This window comes from Lycorma delicatula, chromosome 10, assembly GCF_047948215.1.
Source record: "Lycorma delicatula isolate Av1 chromosome 10, ASM4794821v1, whole genome shotgun sequence".
Taxonomy (NCBI): domain Eukaryota; kingdom Metazoa; phylum Arthropoda; class Insecta; order Hemiptera; family Fulgoridae; genus Lycorma; species Lycorma delicatula.
Genome location: NC_134464.1, coordinates 7,451,674 through 7,470,971, shown reverse-complemented (window position 1 = coordinate 7,470,971; position 19,298 = coordinate 7,451,674). Strand labels below are relative to the sequence as shown.

Here is a 19,298-nt window from a genome sequence, read left to right as displayed (position 1 = left end):
AGGGTTGCCACATCTTGCAAAGAAAAATCAGTCTCATTACTTTATTGTCGCACCTCGTATATCTAGTCAAACCTGACCTCGTGTGCTGTTTCAGGGTATCAATCGCTTGTCCAAGCTGGTGAACCAGACTGCCAAATGAGTACGGCGACCCATCCTCTTCTTTAGAGGAGCCCTGACGGGCTCTCTTTTTCTCTTTGATGTCCATTTTCTTGACTATAGACGATTTCGTCGTGCCACCACTTTCGGAGGATGCCCCTTACAAAGGAAGTGACCCACGCCTTCTCATGGTGTAGTACTGGACTAAGAAGATCATTCCGACTCCAGCGAATACCCACACGCCCTAGTGACCCAAACAATTCAAACAAGTCAAAAGTTTGGGATTTTTTGTGATCGGGATTTATATCAAGGAAATTTTTGGATAGGGTAACTATTGCAGAAGTTATGAAGGAAAAGGAATTCCCCCTACTAAATTCACTTCGTAGCACTTAGAAAAATTTCCTAAGTCCTTGTTTACGTTAAATGATTCGCTTGTCGAATCTTGTCTTTCGACTTAGAAAATTTCAGTATAAAAGTAGTATTCATAACCAAAAAACCAAGTTGTTATACTTGTTTATAAAAAAATCAAAAAACAAGGGTTGAACTACACAACCTCATCTAGGAACTCCCACACAGTCCGACAATGCGGCTCTCGCCACACTGACTCGCCGTCAGTGTAAAGAGATTACAGAAAGAACATTACACCCACCTTGCGATACTAAATGTAGGTTATCTTGCAGTGATAATATTTCACATTTACATAGGCAGGAGTTATTACAGTCCTATTTAAGGTTAGGTGATGTTATTCGTCAAAGGGATTACATATATCAAAACAAATGACAATAATTGAGCCAAAATATAGATATGCCAGAAGCGAAAGTGCTAGATCGTTAAATTATGCATATTCCTTCATAGTTGAAGATAAATATATTAGAGTGAGTAAATTATTTTTCATGAATGCTCTTAATATAAGTAATAAAGTTATTCAAACAACCGTAAAGAAAACCAAGCCAGATGGTCTTTCTTTTTCCTGTTTAGCCTCCGGTAACTACCGTTTAGATAATTCTTCAGAGGATGAATTGAGGATGATATGTATGAGTGTAAATGAAGTGTAGTTTTGTACATTCTCAGTTTGACCATTCCTGAGATGTGTGGTTAATTGAAACCCAACCACCAAAGAACACCGCCGGTATACACGATCTAGTATTCAAATCCGTGTAAAAATAACTGGCTTTACTAGGACTTGAACGCTGTAACTCTTGACTTCCAAATCAGCTGATTTGGGAAGACGCGTTAACCACTAGACCAACCCGTTGGGTTAGTTTATATAATCTATCAATCGCTTCCTCACCTGCACTGCACAGTTATTCTGTCTATTCCAGGAGCCTTTCTGCCATTCAAATCTTTGGCTGAATAATAGTTTAAAATTATAATCAAATATTGGAATAATAGGTTACAAAATTTAGTTAATAGTTTATTTGTAATAGATTTTAAAATTAAGTAGGGTTTTGTGAACAGCGGACAACCTTGCTTATTTTATACTGTGCCGTCAAAATGAACTCTACTACAAAAACTGAACTGTAATAAACTGAAAATTAAAATTAAATGCTAGATGAAATTTTGATTATAATAGACTGCAGAATGTTTAGACAGTTCCTTAAATAATCTTCTGTACAAGTTATAAAATAAGTAGGTCTCAAGGATGGACACCAGACATCATTGACTGATGATTTAAAAGGCATTTACTCTATTTCCATAAGTATTATTTTTTTACTTCTTTGGTACTTTTCAACTAACAGATGACAGTGGAGTAACAATTTTGAACATAAAAACAGTTTGAGCTTTTTGGCAATCTGGTAACTATTTCTTTATAATACTTTTTATGTTGTTTGATTAGGTTTTTTGCTGTTTTATTGAATCGCAGTTAGTTTGTAACCGATAAACAGTAAAGGGTTTAAAGTAATAAGATTTTAATATGCTCTGTTAGGTCTTTGATTTATAAAACTCATTAAAATAGCTTTTTCACAATTGTGTAGACCTTTTTAGTTCCAAAATCCCAAAAATTAAAAGCTAGCCGTGTAGATATTGACAGATATGAACATGCGTGCATATTAGGTAAAACCACCAGTAGTTGACACCTTAAGGATTTATTTGTCTGTTTGTTAAAATTTCTTCAACCGAATTCACGGTAGGGGAAACTTAAAATTACTCATAGCTGCACAAACTATTCTTCTATCATATTGTCACAAGAATAAAATTAATAAAATGAATGTGAAAAATTTATTTTTTTTTAAAACAAAAGAGGACAGGTTCAGTAGTTGACACCAAGCGAAAACAAGAATATTTAGTAGTTACACTTTTTATTTTCAGTAGTTGACACTCTATACAAAACTCTTTATTTTTTCACACTCTTTATTTATTTTACATATAAAATTATTATACACTATTATGATACACTCTTTAGTAGTTTATTTGTGTTCTGAAATGAAAAAAAAAGGTTCAATAAGTGAATTTATGCCTACTTTGTATAAATACAGGAATGAAATGTATGGAAGTTGTAGAAAAATACAAAAATTAAATGTTAACATATTAGGTAACTTATGCCTATTCTCTAGTTAATTAAGTTAAGCAAAATTAAGATAGGTTGTGCAGGTTATCGGAATGCAAGAAGTAAATTCCATATTATGGAGGTAGAAGAATTTGTTTATTTGGGAAGTAGAATTACTAAAGATGGACGAACCAGGAGCGATATAAAATGCCGAATAGCACAAGCTAAACGAGCCTTCAGTAAGAAATATAATTTGTTTACATCAAAAATTAATTTAAATGTCAGGAAAAGATTTTTGAAGGTGTATGTTTGGAGCGTAGCTTTATATGGAAGTGAAACTTGAACGATCGGAGTATCTGAGAAGAAAAGATTAGAAGCTTTTGAAATGCGGTGCTATAGGAGAATGTTAAAAATCAGATGGGTGGATAAAGTGACAAATGAAGAGGTATTGCGGCAAATAGATGAAGAAAGAAGCGTTTGGAAAAATATAGTTAAAAGAAGAGACAGACTTATAGGCCACATACTAAGGCATCCTGGAATAGTCGCTTTAATTTTGGAAGGACAGGTAGAAGGGAAAAATTGTGTAGGCAGGCCACGTTTGGAATATGTAAAACAAATTGTAAGGGGTGTAGGATGTAGAGGGTATACTGAAATGAAACGACTAGCACTAGATAGGGAATCTTGGAGAGCTGCATCAAACCAGTCAAATGACTGAAGACAAAAAAAAAATTATTATTATTATTCTCATAACTATGAAGTACAAGGATGTAGGGAGCTGAATTCCGGCTAGACAGGAACATTGAATGAAGCTACCTCTGACCAGCTAGTCTTCCATAATTTCTTGACTTTGTAATATAAAAGGCTTGGTTTCCACAGTATTTCAAGTAATTCTTCTTTAAGTATTTTCAAGTAATAGTTGGAGGCATTTGAAAAAGAAAGAGGGAGTAATTCAGAAGTTGACACATTGTGACTCCAATAGTTGACAGGCGGTGTCAACTATTTGGTTTGAACATTTTTTGGAGGTTATAATACACGATTTTGCTTTGAAAGAAGTTAAATAACACTCAAATAAAGCAGAACTATCAAATTATATTATTACCCACAAGTTGACACCAAGTGTCAACTACTCAATATTATGTCATGTAAAGTTTCAGTAGTTGACACGAAGCCCAACAGCCATTTTTTAAAAATTTTTTGGTTATTTTAAATAACTGTATGTACATTTTTGAGTCTAAAACAAAGTACTAAATACCTTCTTAATCAAAATTACAATTGGTGTTTAAATTTACAACGCTTACCTTTCAGCCTGTTCTTAGCAAACTCTACAACAAAATCGCAACAATCAATTAAAACACATGCACTGTTATCATCGGATGATTGTGGTGAGACTGCTGCTAAAGATGGTGGGTACAGTAGTTCACATACACACCATTAGAGAGCTACACTACACAGACAGACAAACATTAATCATCTAACACCTTTGTTTCTCTTGTTATTGTATTTTTTCGTTGTAGGTGTCAACTACTGGTGGTTTTACCTTAGAGGTTCCAACTTGATGTGTACATGCTTTTTGTAATTTGGTCTGCTTGCATAATATTCAGTGTGAGAGCTTCATGTTCAAACTATGATATGTTTGAACACGTCCTCTCAGCAATAGTCATAATGGGAATTACAGAAAGTCGGAATGGACTCATTGCTTCCTTCATAGACATGCTCTTGCAACAAAAAATATACTGGAAAATCTCAAAAAAATTCTTTGTAAAACTGTAAAAGTGGTTAATTTTATTATGATCAAACCATTACAGAACAGGCTATTTGGTAAACTATACGATGAAAAGTGCGAAAAGAAAAAATATCTTCTTTTCCATAGAGAAATCACATGGTTATATCAGGGGAAAATATAAATAAACCCGGTTATTGAAATTGGAAGATGAATTAATAGTATTTTTCCAGAATGGCTGGCTTACTTACCTGATGTATTTTCGCATTTAAACCACTTGAATAAGAATTTACAAGGACGTAATTAAAAAATTCTATTAACCAAGTTCACACTTTTATTAAGACGCTTGATATCTGCATTATTTGTATTCAAAGCCAACATTTTCATATGTTTATACTCACTTCTTATAATACTGAGAAAAATTTGGATGAAGATGCATTTGTGTGAGCTAAAACTTCAGTTGGCAGAATATATCCCAGAAGATAAAAATGATTTCTCAAAGAGATCCAAACATGGCACTGCTTGGTATAATAACTATATATATATATTTTTTTAAAAACAGCTTACCAAATTCCAATTAGTTTTCCTTGAGTACTTTTGCGTCAAAAATCTTAACTAGAATTCTATACAGAAGAATTTAGAGAAGAGTGGCAGAAGTATTAGGAGAAGACCGATTTAGTTTCAGGAATAGTATAGGGACAAAGGAAGCAATTTTAGGCCTCAGATTAATAGTAGAAGGAAGTTTTAAGAAAAACAAACCAACATACTTGGCGTTTATAGACCTAGCAAAGGCATTCGATAACGTAGACTGGAATAAAATGTTCAGCATTTAAAACAAATTAAGGTTCAAATACAGAGATAGAAGAACAATTGCTAACATGTACAGGAACCAAACAGCAACAATAACAATTGAAGAACATAAGAAAGAAGCCCTAATAAGAAAGGGAGTCCGACAAGGATGTTCCCTATCTCCGTTACTTTTTAATCTTTACATGGAACTAGCAGTTAATGATGTTAAAGAACAATTTAGATTCGAAGTAACAGTACAAGGTGAAAAGATAAAGATGCTACGATTTGCTGATGATATAGTAATTCTAGCCGATAGTAAAAAGGATTTAGAAGAAACAATGAATCGCATGGATGAAGTCCTACAAAAGAATATAAACAAGAACAAAATAAAGGTATTAGAAATAACAAAGATGGACCACTGAATGTGAAAATAGGAGGAGAAAAGATTATGGAGGTAGAAGAATTTTGTTATTTGGGAAGTAGAATTACTAAAGATGGACGAAACAGGAATGATATAAAATGCCGAATAGCACAGGCGTATTAGAAGTATAATTCCTTTACATCAAAAATTAATTTAAACGTCAGAAAAAGATTTTTCCTGACGTTAAAGTATATGTTTGTAGTGTCACTTTATATGGAAGTGAAACTTGGACGATCGGAGTATCTGAGAAGAAGCTTTTTGAAATGTGGTGTTATAGGAGAATGATAAAAATCAGATTGTGGGATAAAATGACAAATGAAAAGGTGTTGCGGCAAATTGATGAAGAAAGAAGCATTTGGAAAAATATAGTTAAAAGAAGAGACAGACTTATAGGCGACATACTAAGGCATCCTGGAATAGTCGCTTTAATATTGGAAGGACAGGTAAAGGGAAAAATTGTGTAGGCAGGCCACATTTGGAATATGTAAAACAAATTGTTAGTAATGTAGGATGAGGGGGTATACCGAAATGAAACGACTAGCACTAGATAGGAAATCTTGGAGAGCTGCATCAAACCAGTCAAATGACTGAAGACAAAAAAAAAAGAGTACCTTTGACTATTCTGTCATCTTAAAGAGAAGTATAATTATGATTAATATATATATATATATAAATTATAAACCTACATAATTAAATTATATATATATATATATATATATATATATATATATATATATATATTAAAATTGATTGTCATTTTGTTAAAATTCGTCAGAAGGTAAAGTTTGAAGTCTAAGTGACTACGTCTGTTTTGTAATAGTTTCTCAATTGTTATTTCTTCTAAATTGTTATAGATATCAATTGACAAACTATTAAAACACAGTGAAGGAAAACACTTACGGATAGTGCTATCGAAGAACGCATTACTTATCAGTAGACGCGTAGGTAGATGACTGTATTTCTTATCTACGAAACAAATTACCACACAGTAAGTTTGAAGTGTGCAACTCCTTGCCCATATCCAAGATTCATCACCAGTAATAACATATTTTAGAAAAACAGCAACGGTTTCAATTCGCCCTAGAAGATCGCGTGACACATTTCCACCCAATTGTTTTTCTGTTCAACAGTGAGATTTTTTTGGGACCTTTTTTGCAGAAACATCTTTCACGTCCGATTTGTTTGTCAAAATTTGATGGACTGTGTTGTAAGGTTGAAATTCAATTGTTCAGCAATCATTCGCCCGGTCGTACCGTGTCAAGTCTTCAATTCACTCGACATTGTCGTCACTTTTTGTCGTTAACGGGTCTTACAGTGCGTGGATTGTCTGTAAATGATTTCCGGCCATGCTTTAAACCGCCTAAAAACTTGGGGTAGTCACAGAGCATCATCTCTTCATTTCAATTTTTAATTTTGTTAAAGTTTCAGTAACATTCTTATACAGTTTAACGCATAACCTGATCGCACAACGTTGCTTATAACTTTACAGCGTTGCCAATTTGGCTGCCAAAAAAACTAGTCTCATTATTACAGATGTTTTATATCGCTTAACTTTTTTTTTAGGGTCAGAATAAGAAGCTTGTTGACCCGGTGTCAAATGAAAAACTAGAAAATAGTAAAAGATCTTTCTGCAAGGTTCCTTTTTGATGGCTATACAATAAGCCAAATAGTTAAAGAAAATATAAAAATATTTACCTCGATAACTCCATATTCGTAACTGATTTCCATAGGATAGAGTCGGTGATGAATTCTACTCTCATCAACAGCTTCTTTTAACGTTCTGTTAAACCACGTGTAACTAGTAATCACCTATTCAATAAAATACAATTAATAACCAAATAAAATTTATTTAATATTTTATAAAATATACGTTAAAGCTAAGCCTAGTCGACAGAAATTGTTACGCAATCATCATCAGTAGACTGATGGAAAAGTACATGTGATACGGTCTATGAAACCTGAATTCTGTAAGTCGGCACGCGTTATTTTCCAGAACAGCAAAAATTAACAAAAAAAAAAATTGATTTTTAGGTTTTAACATCTGTCAAACGAATTCAATAACTAAATTCAAATATTTCCGTTTTTAAAATACCAAAAGCGGATCTTGAAGTACACACGGTGCATTTTTGAAACCACGTCACAAGTCAGTAATGTGACTTACTGAATTTTGTTTCTTCAAAGCTTGTTGCGATGAAAGTACCGTAATATTTTTATTATGTTATCCATTTATACGAGACTTATTTTTTAAATAAAAAATATTAATTACAAGTTTCAGTCGAATTATTTTACACAAATTTTAGTACTATTTTTATAAAGTTGGTAATGATAGCCAGATGTCTTCATTTCTTCAAAATTTTTACAATTTTGTGTTTTATTAGAAACTGTGAAAACTAGAAATGTGAGTTTTCCTACTTACGGCGTGGTTTCATAGACTGCATCACATTTACAGGGTTCGGCATATAAACCTGACGATTTTTCAGGGATAATAATAAACTGTGTTTCGTACTATTTAATACATCTAATTAAAGATCAATTTTTCAATTTATAGAGAATTTATATATATATATATAGAGAGAGAAAGAGAGAGAGAGAGAGAGAGAGAAAGAAAGAGAGAGAGAAAAATAAAAAGAGAAAGGGTGACAGAGAGAGAGAGAGAGAGAGAGAGAGAAAGGGAGACAGTGAGAGAGAGAGAGAGACTTAGATTTTTTTTATTTGAATATTATGTCATCCAAATATTTTCCATCACTCCTCACACACACTTAACCTTGTACTAAAATTTGACATTGCACGCTCAATCATCGCGATGATTGAGCGTGCGAAATAAACGCTGTGTTACAATAACTGAGTCATTATATTTAAAATAGACTTCAATCACAAACGCTTGTTGTTTACCCGACCATGACATACCGGCTACTGAAACAGCATGAATAGACCTGTCGATGTACAACATTTCCGTCTTCTCATTGACAGTGGTGCCAACATAACAATTACTACAAAATCGTCAGATTTATATGCCGGACGCTATAAAAAACCTATAAAAATTGAAAAACAAATAATTGCTCTTGTTCTAGACAAACCCGATACAAAAAATGTGAATATAGTTAAAAAAATATCTAAACAATTTAAACCACTAATCCAGATACCCTTCTTCTTTTTCCTGTTTAGCCTCCGGTAACTACCGTTTAGATAATACTTCAGAGGATGAATGAGGAATTGTTTACATACAATTCAGAAGAGTGAGTAGAAGATACTTTTTTGTGTTTCATTATATACTATTGAGGTTATAATAGTATAATATTATAATATTTCTTAGCGAAATTTTTCTAAGTTAATATACAGGCTCATACAGGCGTGTTTATTGTAGTAAACAAGGACTTGTAATTATTCTCTCGTATTACCGTCGTACTAGTAGAGATTTTTTCTAAGTCCTCAGAGCTGTTTTAATAGGGAATTACATTTCTACTAATATCTCGAGAACTACCCACTCGATTTCCTTCCTATCTGGACATAAATTCGTCCCAAAACCTTCTCTAACCCCCTACCACCACGACCCCCCCCCCCCCAAATATTTTTTGGGGGGCCCCTTCCCCGAGTGGGTACTCGTAGAACTTGGGACGGCCGCCTGAGTACAGTACTATATCATGCGAAGACGCGGTTCACTCCCTATGGATGGGACATCCGCCCAAAGTAGCAGCAGCATGACAAAATCGGCGACGGTCAAGAAAACCGATCTAAAAGGGAAGAAGAGGCTCCGTCAAGGATCTTCCGAGGAGGAAGAAGAGGCACCCGATACAGTGAGCAGTCTAGCATACCGATTGGGTCTGATACTGATATCGTTGAAACAGCATTTAGGCCCAGGTTTGAATAAGTACATTGCGACCCGTGAACAGGATCTAAGGCGAGTATACGAGGGACTGAATGCGCTTTCCGAGCTGTCCTCTCCAGACACAAAGACTTCCCAAGCTACCCAAACGGACCCTATTGCGGGTGACGATTACATGGAGTATATTTTGACCAGCGATTTGAGTGATGAAGAACTCATTGAGCTCCTCCCTAAAAGGTGGCCTAACTCACTTAGGGGCAAGCTAAAGTTGGTTACTGACCTTCCACCTGAAGTCAAAGACACTTGTACTCTTAGAGATTTAAGGAGAGTAGGTGAGCAGGATATAGGTAACAAGCTCGCAGCTGGTGACATCATAAAAGACGAAATAACTCTAATAGGAGACCAAACCGTTGAAGAAAAGAAGAAGAAATTTAAGATACATTATGACTCGGGAGCCCCGGAAAAGGAAACCCTTTCTTGTTTATTGAAGGCGTTCAAAAAGATAGCTATACAGTCACCAAATTCAGCGTACATACTGCCTTCGGGCAGTATGGGAAATTTTGCCAAGAAGATCATATCCTATATCTTCAGAGCAAGGGAAACACCTGTATATGTGTTAACTCTCCAAGGGGATGGTGGGACCAGGCACATCGGTAATAATCAAATCCCGATAAAGAAGGCTACTCCACCGGCGGAGCAAAGCCGAACAGTGATTGTTAAGGCGGAAGGAAAAACGTACGCGGAGCTCCTCCGGTCCATGAAGGATGCTGTCACCAGCGAGGAGGCAAATAACGTCATCTCATTGCGAAAGGGCCGTAACGAGGAGCTTCACGATAGGATACAGGGTGCAGAGAAAGCGGAACAATTTACATCTATCCTGAGGGACAAGGCTGCCGACCTTCACGTTGATATAAAAAGCAGAGCTGGAAGGAGAACTGTTGTGCACATCCGAGATGTCGAGCATGACACAACAGAGCAAGAGGTTATGGCTGCCATTATAAAACGCGTGGGTTCTAGCGAGGAAGTCAAGATAACATCCATGAGGAAAGGTTTTGGCGAGACACAAAATATTACGGTCATGACCTCTTATAGAGCGGCATGCAAACTGGTCGAGGAAAGAATAAGAATCGGATGGATTAGTTGCCGGGTGTACATCCGGGAAGATGAAGACAGGTGCTACCGTTGTTGGGGCACGGGCCATAGAAGGCACGAATGTAAGGGCCCAGATAGGCTCGATTTGTGCTTCAACTGCGGTAGCAGAGGTCACAAGATAGCGGATTGTCTTGAACCTAAGCAATGCCTCGATTGTAAGAGCGGTGAACATAGGACTGGAGCATGGCAATGTAAGAAAAAATTGCATGATTAGGACTATGTTAGCGAATGCCAATAGGAGTATTCTCGCTCACGACTTAATTAGTCGTGCTGTTGCAGACAAGAACGTAGACCTCCTTGTGGTCACCGAACCCAATAAATATGAAGCTGCCAAACTTGGATGGACTGTTGATATGTCGGGAGATGTTGCGATTATGGATGTAAGTCATAGTATACAATGGAATTTCAAGTTTAGAGGTAGTGGCGTGGTGTCTGTTGAAACCGAAACAACTCTATTCGTGGGTGTGTACATTTCGTCCAACATTGCGATCGCGGACTTTACTAACTTCATCGACACTTTACAAGGTGTGATTACCAATTCAACCAAGAGGATCGTAATGTTGGGTGATTTTAACAGCAAAATGGTGGCGGCTGGCAGTCGAAACACCAAACAGGAGGGGACAGATCCTTGCCGATCTCCTGGAAACTGCCGGCTGCATCTGCATTAATGACGATACGCCCACGTAGCGAGAGGTCATCGGTCGGTGCTTGACCTCACCATCCTGGACTGTAGGTGGAGGAGGAATCAGTACCAGTGGATGGTTCTCTCAGAAGATATAGCGTGCGATCACCGCGCCACTATCTTGGATCTGAAAGACGTAGATTTCAGGCGTGAAGTGCACTCCCCCCCACCGAGATTCTCATCAGTACAAATAGAGCAAATCGTCAACAGGACTGCAAGTAGACTGTCTGATAGCCATCAACAATCACCTGAGGCTTTATCTAATATAATAAAGCAGGAAATGGACAGAATGGCAGCTAACAATACAAGGAGGCGCTCCGTATATTGGTGGACTGCTGAAATTGAAGCAATGAGACAAGAGCTCCAGTCCCTTAGGAGAAGGAAACAACGTATTCTTAGAAATAACAGAGAAGGGTACCAGGAAATAGCCAATAGATACCTCGAGGCAAGAAGAACGCTCAATAAGGCTATTAAGAGACGTAAAAAGGATTGCTGGATCAGGCTCTGCGAAGAGCTTGACAGCAATCCCTGGAGCCAGGCATATCGTATTGTGACCAAAAAGTTCGGGAGACGTATGCCTATCCTCAATAAGACCAGTGTTGCAAGGGAGATAGCCAGGTTGTTCCCGCATACAGTGCCTGATATCGTGAGATCCACACCTTGCGACAATAGAAGATTCACCATGGAAGAGCTGCAACTTGCGGCGAGGAGTTTGGCAACCAAAAAGAGCCCTGGCCCGGACAAGATTCCCGCGGCAGTGATCAAGGGGCTGGTTCAGAAGGCTCCCTGGGAGATGCTCGAGATTGCCAGCCATGGCATGGAGAACGGAGACTTCCCCGACTGCTGGAAGGAGGCCAGAGTGGTATTCCTACCTAAAGGCACCTCTTCGGAGGAAGATATAACCTATAGACCCCTGAGCCTCCTTAACATGATGGGGAAGCTAGTAGAAAAGATGCTGGCTCGCCGCATCATCAAAGAACTAGAAGAAGGAGCCGGAATCAGTCCTAACCAGTACGGGTTTATGCGGGGGCGATCCACCGTGCAGGCTATCTACCGAATTTCGGGATGGGCCGACGAGGTGAAGAGAGGAACTTGGCGAACCAGGAGAATTCCACTGATGCTATCACTAGACATAAAAAACGCGTTCGGGGCTATCGGTTGGGGTCATATTAATTACGCAGTTGCGGCTAGGGGCCTCAGCCCGTACCTGCGTAGGCAAATTGAATGTTACTTGTCCAACAGAGGATGTCTGGTGGAAGCACAGGAAGAAACAGTACATTTTCAAATGCACGGTGGAGTTCCGCAGGGCTCTGTTTTGGGGCCGTTGTTGTGGCTGGTGATTATAGATGAACTCCTTCAGAAGGAGTTTCCTGTCGGCGTTCAGGTGCTGGCTTATGCAGATGACCTTGCAGTCCTCGTAGAGGGAAGGACGGTCTTGGAGGTGCGGGAGAGGGTGTATGCGGCCATCGACACTATACAGGAGTGGTTGAGGTCCAGGGGTCTGCAACTGTCTACGGAAAAATGCCGGTGTATTGCCTTTACGGGTAGAAGAGTGGTAGAACCGTTCAATATTTCCATCAACGGTCATGCTATAGAAGAAGCGAATAACATCAAGTACTTAGGAGTTATCCTCCAGAAAAACGGTAGATTCACCGAGCACATAGTCAATGTATGCAACAAGGCAGAAAGGATGATAAAAAGTCTAAACATCATTATGTCATCGCAGAATGCCCCTCGGACCTCAAAGCGCCGTTTACTGGCGACCACCGTCGTGTCTTCGCTTATGTATGCCGTTCCGGCCTGGTGGCGCTCTATCGCCATCAGGCGCAACAAAGAGAGACTGGCGAGGACGCACAGGTGTGTGCTCCTAGGTGTTGTGTCCGCATACAGGACAGTGTCCTATGCCGCCCTGTGCGTGTTATCGGGCACGCCTCCTATTGACCTAATCGCAAAAAAGAGGGTGGAGAGGGCACAAGGCAAGCCAGAACAAGAGGTCAGGGATGCCGTTTATAATATCTGGCAGGAAAGATGGTCGCAGGAAGCTGTGGGTCGATGGACGAGAACCCTCATCCCCGACATCAAGCCGTGGTTGTCGAGAAGATTTGGTGAGGTTGATCATCACCTATCGCAGTTTTTTACAGGACATGGTTCCTTCAATAACTACCTGCACAAAATAGGCAAGAGAGAAGAGCCAATTTGCAACTACTGCAACGAGATAGATGATGCTGAGCACACCTTTTTTGAGTGCAATAGGTGTCCCACCTATTAGATTAAAAAATTAGTGTGTCCCACACTTAGAGATAGTAAGTCACTCACAGGTATAACTCCAGAGACAACAATAGACTACATGCTAAGAAGCGAGTCAAACCGGAATAATTTTGCTAGTTTTGTTAGACAAGTTGTTCTACAGAAATACTCCGATGAGAGAAGACAAGGTGTTGGCTAGAATAGGACCGGGTGGACAGCCTTGCTGGTGAGGTCCAGCATGCTGCGGTGTGTTGGCACTGATGAGCCACCAAGGACTCCACGGGTAACAGTCAGGCAAGAGCACACTGAATACTGAAGGGACCCGGTACCGCGTCGCGGCGAACTGGGTCTGGCGTGGTGTATTAGTATTGCCCTTTTGGGTCCCCAAGGGGCCAATATTGATAAAGAACTCTCAAAAAGAGCTAACCGGTAGGCCGACCTGCCTTGCCGGTATATAGCCGGTAGGTGGGGAGGCCTATTTGAGTTTAAAGACACTCCCCTGGGCGGCGTAATACCAACAAGTCGGTCCGGCCCAGGGGAGCTGAGAGAAAAAAAAAAAAAAAAAAAAGGATGAATGAGGATGAAATGTATGGGTGTAAATGAAGTGTAATCTTGTACATTCTCAGTTCGACCGTTTCTGAGATGTGTGGTTAATTGAAACCCAACCCCACCAAAGAACACCGGTATCCACGATCTAGTATTCAAATCCGTGTAAAAATAACTGGCTTTACTAGGACTTGAACGCTGGAACTCTCGGCTTCCAAATCAGCTAATTTGGGAAGACGCGTTCACCACTAGACCAACCCGGTGGGTTAATCCAGATACCTACCATGACTTATTGGATACACATCTTTTATAGATCAGGTAAGTAAAATTATTGAATTCGGATGCATTTTTAATAAAATTTGTCTTTTATGCGGTTTAAACAGGAAAACTAAATTAATGAAGATGTGTGGAGAACGGTTTCCATTACGCACTTTTAAAGGGTTGTGGCGTATTCCTGCTAGCACCGAAAGGACTTCAATGGACGGTCTGAAGGGCAATTTCATCGGGGGCAGAGGTTTTAAAAGCCCAGTCTCCCGCGGTCGGACCCAGAAATGGGTTTGAGAATGCTCAAACCCATTTCGGCATGTACGGCAGGAATGCCGTACACAAATCCGTCCATAAAAAATAACAAAATTTGATACTTAGACCCGTCATTAAAATAAACCTTTGAAATACGTCCGATTACAGAATCATACGCAGCAAGGGACACTGTCCAGGCACTGCGATTCGAAGGAAAGATTTGTAATATTCCCGCCAGTTTTGCATTCCTTTTAAAGACTTGCATAAATATAACTTCTTTAATAAATTCATTTTTTTTAATTTTCTATAACAAAAAAAAAACACGCATGTACAAGAATTCAAGCATTCATACAGAAATAAATATTTTTTTTTTTTTAGTTTAATAAACTTACACTGGCCGCAGCTGTAGTAATTTTAGTGCCGCCAGAAGCTCCAATAACCATTGTTACATTACCATCTTTATCAACAATTATTGTAGGGCTGACCGATGACAATGACATTTTTCCAGGCTCGATAAAATTATTCGGTGACGGTTGTAAGCCGAAATAGTTTACATTACCGGGAACTGAGAAATCATCCATACCGCTGTTAAGTATTATACCGGTGCGTTATGATGTAATGCCGGCTCCAAAACTGAAACAAGTATTAAGAAAAGCGAATATTAATTATTACTCATTACACCGGTTAAAAATCTGCGATTATAAAAAATAATCGTATAATTCGTACCAAATTATTTTTTTGTAGAAATCGACAACTATTTGTTATAACACGGAGGATATATTGCAGCTGATGGATGGACATAGAATATATAAGAGTGCTAGTGATGGAGAAAATAAAAGGAACTATGGAGAATTAAGAAATATTATAAACGGGAAGTGCAAATTAGCGAAAGAAGAGTGGATTAAAGAAAAGTGTTCAGAAGTGGAAAGAGAAATGAACATTGGAAAAATAGACGGAGCATACAGGAAAGTTAAGGAAAATTTTCTGAAAATGATAGAGACAGACATACAGTGTGAAACAGAGGAAGAGAGAGAAAAAGACTGACAGACAGAATGAGAGAGTGAGACAGACAAGAGAGACAGAGGAAGGGGAAAAAGAGTGAGAGAGAGAGGGTGTGAGACAGAAAGGTTGAAGAGAGAGAGACTGACAGACAGAGGGAGAGAGAGAAAAAGACTGACACTCAGACAGACAGAATGAGAGGGAGAAAGACAAGAGAGACAGAGAGAGTGTGTGAGAGACAGAAAGGTTGAAGAGAGAGAGAGAGAGAGAGAGAGACAGACAGAGTCACAGAGAGAGAGAGAGATAGAGAGAGAGTGACAGAAAGATAGAGACAGACATACATACAGTGTGAGACAGAGGGAGAGAGAGAGAAAAAGACTGACAGAATGAGAGAGCGAGAAAGACAAGAGGAAGGACAGAGGAAGGGGAGAAAGAGTGAGAGAGAGAGAGGGTGTGAGAGACAGAAAGGTTGGAGAGCTTGGAGAGAGAGAGACAAAAATTAAGACAGAGGGGAGAGAGATAGACAGTGTGAGAGAGCAGAGAGAGATGGACAGACATACAGATAGATACACTGAGAGGTGAATGTGAGTCACAGAGAGAGAGAGAGAGAGAGAGAGAAAGAGAAAGACTGACAGAATGAGAGAGTGAGAAAGACAAGAGAGACAGAGGAAGAGAGAAAGAGACGGATGACAGTCTGAGAGAGCGAGAGAAAATTTTAGGGTAAATAAATTAGAATCTAATAATGTGTTAAACAAAAATGGTACACCGATTTATAATACGATAGGTGGGTGGAATATATTGAAGAGTTATACGGAGGAAATGAATTAGAAAATGGTGTTATAGAGGAAGAAGAGGAAGAAGAGGATGAAAGGGGAGAAACAACACTGAGATCTGAATTTAAGAGAGCATTAAAAGTAACATAAATGTGAAGAATTACAGAACAATTAGCTTAATTAGTCATGCATAAAAAATCTTAACTAGAATTTTGTACAGAAAAATTGAGAGGAGAGTGGAAGAAATGTTAGGAGAAGACAGATTTGATTTCAGGAAAAGTATAGGGACATGGGAAACAATTTTTATCGCTCAGATTAGTAGTAGAAGAAAGATTAAAGAAAAACAAACCAACATACTTGGCGTTTATAGACCTAGAAAAGGTGTTCGATAACGTAGACTGGAATAAAATGTTCAGCATTTTAAAAAAAATTAGGGTTCAAATACAGAGATACAAATACTTACAGGAACAGTAATAATTGAAGAACATTAAGAAAGAAGCCGTAAAAGAAAGGGAGTCCGATAAGGATGTTCCCTATCCCCGTTACTTTTTAATCTTTACATGGAAATAGCAGTTAATGATATTAAAGAACAATTTAGATCAGGAGTAACAATACAAGGTGAAAAGGTAAAGATGCTACGATTTGCCGATGATATAGTAATTCTAGCCGAGAGTAAAAAGGATTTAGAAGAAAAAATGAACGGCATTGATGAAGTCCTACGCAAGAAAATTAACAAGAACAAAACGAAAATAATAATATGTAGTAGAAATAACGAAGATGGATCACTGAATGTAAAATTAGTTAAAGAAAATATAATGGTGGTAGAAGAATTTTGTTATTTGGGAAGTAGAATTACTAAAGATGGACGAAGCAGGAGCGATATAAAATGCTGAAAAGCACAGACGAATCATAAATATAATTTTTTTACATCAAAAATTAATTTAAATGTCAGGAAAACATTTTTGAAAGTATACGTTAGAAGCGAACCTTTATATGAAAGTGAAACTTGGACAATCGGAAAAGAAACCGGAAAAGAAAAGATTAGAAGCATTTGAAATGTGGTACTATAGGAGAATGTTAAAAATCAGATGTGCGGATAAAGTGACAAATGAAGAAGTGTTGCGGCAAATCGATGAAGAAAGAAGCATTTGGAAAAATATAGTTAAAAGAAGAGACAGACTTATAGGCCACATATTAAGGCATCCTGGAATTGTCGCTTTAATATTGGACGGACAGGTAAAAAGGGAAAATTGTGCATGCCGGCAACATTTGAATATGTAAAACAAATTGTTAGGGGGGTATACCGAAATGAAACGACTAACACTAGATAGGGAATCTTTGAGAGCCGCATCAAACCAGTCAAATGACTGAAGACAAAAAAAAAATTGTTATAAATACCGTACATCTCTACTAATCTTCTTTCGATTCAATCTAAATCATCGGCTAGCAGGTAACCATGTTAATCTATCACAAGCCATCTGTTCACTGCTAGTTCCAGCAGCTTTGGCGACTTAGTTTAAAAATTGTAGTCAAGGGCTTTCTCCAGTTAATCATCTAGTATTATTCAACTAGAATATTAACCGTAAAATCATTTGACTCAAACTAATCCCTTAAGTGAGAGTTTGCCTTCTACTTTTTAAGAACAATCTGCGTTCTTCTACTCTCTGAAGTAATTTGTCATTTATTAATTTTTCTGTCTGATTTATCGGCAGTAATTTGTCAAATACTTAACCGGAGTACTTGTTTGATAATTATATAGTTACCGTAAAATGTTGTAACATTACAAATCTTAACGCAGTATTTTCATACCAGATAGGTTTTGACGGCTTAGCATCTTTTGTTCAGCCCAATGTACATGTTATTCCTATAAAAACTAAAGGACGATCAAAGTATGAAAAAAATCTTTTGCTAAATGAGAGATGAGAAATGTTTAACAAATTTTTTTAAAGTAAATATTATTGCAGTAACAACTGTCAGCTTCTTATAAGGCAAAACAAAGTTTTTAAAAATTGGCTGAAGATCAAATGAAAAAATTTCACCAAGAATGGATTCTTATGCAGAATTTAAATAGTTAACAATTTCTGCAATTTTCTTCTGAAGTATGAGGTCTGTAAATAAAGTAATGAGACTATTTTTTTTTTTTGGGCAGCCAAATTGGCAACACTGTAAAATTACTAGTAAACATATGGTTATATGAACAGCGGATTTATATTAGTTATTAATATTTTTAGTCGCCACATGAGACGTAAACTTTTTGTATACATTTTTTACAAAAATGAGCGATACTAATTACGAGCAACATTGCACAATCAAGTTTTGTGTGTTAAACTCGGTAAGAATATGACCAAAACGTTTTCATAATTGAAAATGACGACGCTCTGTCACAAGTCAAAGTTTTTAGGTGGTTTAAAGCATTTTCAAACGATCAGGAATCAGTTGCGAACAATCCACGCTCTGGATGACCAAATCAAAACCAACCTAATTTGTTTCTTTGATAGTAACGGCACTGTCCATAAGGAGTATTTGCCTACAGGTTAGACTTTCTTTTTCTTTATCCTGTTTAGCCGCCAGGAATTACAGACGACCGGGAATCAGTAGCGAACAACCCACACTCTGGATGACCAAATCAAAACCATCCTAATTTGTTTCTTTGATAGTAACAGCACTGTCCATAAGGAGTATTTGCCTACAGGATAGGCTTTCTTTTTCCTGTTTAGCCTCCAGTAATTACCATTCAGATAATACTTCAGAGGATGATATGTATGAGTGTAAATGAAGTGTAGTCTTGTATATTCTCAGTTCGACTGTTCCTGAGATGTGCGGTTAATTGAAACACAACCGTGAAAGAACACCGGTATCAACGATACGTGTGAAAAAAAACTACCGACTTTACTAGGACTTGAAAGCTGGAACTGTCGTCTTCCAAATTGGCTGATTTGGGAAGACGTATAGACTAACCTGATGGGTTACCTACAGAACAGACTGTAAATGAATATGTTTTTCTGAGAAATTCTTTAAAAGAGTTGCCCGCCTGAGACTGCCA

General features: G+C 37.8%; 1 pseudogene; it reads right to left on the bottom strand.

Annotated features, from left to right (window-relative positions):
- The window catches only part of LOC142331289 (scoloptoxin SSD14-like), a 152,041-nt pseudogene that overhangs the window by 12,626 nt on the left and 120,117 nt on the right, over window positions 1–19,298 (bottom strand).